The 2,542-nt window shown below is 43.7% G+C and overlaps 3 non-coding genes across 3 annotated transcripts in view; all 3 read left to right on the top strand.

Annotated features, from left to right (window-relative positions):
• HG536_RND18b lies at positions 1-1,799 on the top strand. Its single transcript, XR_005101477.1, has one exon. It is a non-coding gene; the product is annotated as an 18S ribosomal RNA (ribosomal RNA).
• Positions 1,800-2,112: 313 nt separating this feature from the next.
• Positions 2,113-2,270, top strand: HG536_RND58b. The gene has a single exon (XR_005101479.1). It is a non-coding gene; the product is annotated as a 5.8S ribosomal RNA (ribosomal RNA).
• A 256-nt stretch (positions 2,271-2,526) lies between these two features.
• HG536_RND25b overlaps positions 2,527-2,542 on the top strand; it is a 3,396-nt gene continuing 3,380 nt past the window's right edge. The window contains exon 1 of the ribosomal RNA XR_005101478.1: positions 2,527-2,542. This exon is cut by the window's right edge and continues 3,380 nt beyond it. This is a non-coding gene — a ribosomal RNA (25S ribosomal RNA).

Here is a 2,542-nt window from a genome sequence, read left to right as displayed (position 1 = left end):
TATCTGGTTGATCCTGCCAGTAGTCATATGCTTGTCTCAAAGATTAAGCCATGCATGTCTAAGTATAAGCAATTTATACAGTGAAACTGCGAATGGCTCATTAAATCAGTTATCGTTTATTTGATAGTTCCTTTACTACATGGTATAACTGTGGTAATTCTAGAGCTAATACATGCTTAAAATCTCGACCTTTTGGAAGAGATGTATTTATTAGATAAAAAATCAATGTCTTCGGACTCTTTGATGATTCATAATAACTTTTCGAATCGCATGGCCTTGTGCTGGCGATGGTTCATTCAAATTTCTGCCCTATCAACTTTCGATGGTAGGATAGTGGCCTACCATGGTTTCAACGGGTAACGGGGAATAAGGGTTCGATTCCGGAGAGGGAGCCTGAGAAACGGCTACCACATCCAAGGAAGGCAGCAGGCGCGCAAATTACCCAATCCTAATACAGGGAGGTAGTGACAATAAATAACGATACAGGGCCCATTCGGGTCTTGTAATTGGAATGAGTACAATGTAAATACCTTAACGAGGAACAATTGGAGGGCAAGTCTGGTGCCAGCAGCCGCGGTAATTCCAGCTCCAATAGCGTATATTAAAGTTGTTGCAGTTAAAAAGCTCGTAGTTGAACTTTGGGCCTGGTTGGCCGGTCCGATTTTTTCGTGTACTGGTTTCCAACCGGGCCTTTCCTTCTGGCTAACCTTGGGTCCTTGTGGCCCTTGGCGAACCAGGACTTTTACTTTGAAAAAATTAGAGTGTTCAAAGCAGGCGTATTGCTCGAATATATTAGCATGGAATAATAGAATAGGACGTTTGGTTCTATTTTGTTGGTTTCTAGGACCATCGTAATGATTAATAGGGACGGTCGGGGGCATCAGTATTCAATTGTCAGAGGTGAAATTCTTGGATTTATTGAAGACTAACTACTGCGAAAGCATTTGCCAAGGACGTTTTCATTAATCAAGAACGAAAGTTAGGGGATCGAAGATGATCAGATACCGTCGTAGTCTTAACCATAAACTATGCCGACTAGGGATCGGGTGGTGTTTTTTTACTGACCCACTCGGCACCTTACGAGAAATCAAAGTCTTTGGGTTCTGGGGGGAGTATGGTCGCAAGGCTGAAACTTAAAGGAATTGACGGAAGGGCACCACCAGGAGTGGAGCCTGCGGCTTAATTTGACTCAACACGGGGAAACTCACCAGGTCCAGACACAATAAGGATTGACAGATTGAGAGCTCTTTCTTGATTTTGTGGGTGGTGGTGCATGGCCGTTCTTAGTTGGTGGAGTGATTTGTCTGCTTAATTGCGATAACGAACGAGACCTTAACCTACTAAATAGTGGTGCTAGCATTTGCTGGTTATCCACTTCTTAGAGGGACTATCGGTTTCAAGCCGATGGAAGTTTGAGGCAATAACAGGTCTGTGATGCCCTTAGACGTTCTGGGCCGCACGCGCGCTACACTGACGGAGCCAGCGAGTCTAACCTTGGCCGAGAGGTCTGGGTAATCTTGTGAAACTCCGTCGTGCTGGGGATAGAGCATTGTAATTATTGCTCTTCAACGAGGAATTCCTAGTAAGCGCAAGTCATCAGCTTGCGTTGATTACGTCCCTGCCCTTTGTACACACCGCCCGTCGCTAGTACCGATTGAATGGCTTAGTGAGGCCTCAGGATCTGCTTAGAGAAGGGGGCAACTCCATCTCAGAGCGGAGAATCTGGTCAAACTTGGTCATTTAGAGGAACTAAAAGTCGTAACAAGGTTTCCGTAGGTGAACCTGCGGAAGGATCATTAGAGAAATCTATATGAATGAAGTTAGAGGACGTCGAGAGATTACTGCAGAGGAAGAACTGTATTGTAATACCTGCGCTTAGTTGCGCGGTTGCGGTGCAATTCCCAATCTGTGGAAAATAAATGTCTTTCGTCGTTGTCAACTCTACTTCAACTTCTACAACACTGTGGAGTTTTCTACAAAAAAACTTTCTTCTTTGGGGATAAGTTAGTCGTTTTCGAATGACTTTCCCCAGAGGTGACAAACACAAACAACTTTTTATTTATCATAAACTAGTCAAAAACCAATTTCGTTTTAGAAATTAAAAAATATTCAAAACTTTCAACAACGGATCTCTTGGTTCTCGCATCGATGAAGAACGCAGCGAAATGCGATACGTAATGTGAATTGCAGAATTCCGTGAATCATCGAATCTTTGAACGCACATTGCGCCCCTTGGTATTCCAGGGGGCATGCCTGTTTGAGCGTCATTTCCTTCTCAAACAATCATGTTTGGTAGTGAGTGATACTCTGTTCAGGGTTAACTTGAAATTGCTAGCCTGTTATTTGGTTGTGATTTTGCTGGCTTGGATGACTTTGTCCAGTCTAGCTAATACCGAACTGTCGTATTAGGTTTTACCAACTTCGGCAGACTGCGTGTTAGCTTGGGCGCTATAAAGACTGAGTCGTAAACGATTTATCGTTTGTTTGAGCTTTTGCATGCGCAACCCGGCGAACAATGTTCTCAAAGTTTGACCTCAAATCA

This window comes from Torulaspora globosa, chromosome 6, assembly GCF_014133895.1.
Source record: "Torulaspora globosa chromosome 6, complete sequence".
Classification (NCBI taxonomy): domain Eukaryota; kingdom Fungi; phylum Ascomycota; class Saccharomycetes; order Saccharomycetales; family Saccharomycetaceae; genus Torulaspora; species Torulaspora globosa.
The sequence above is the reverse complement of the archived record's forward strand: the minus strand, read 5'-3'. Positions and strand labels throughout refer to the sequence as shown.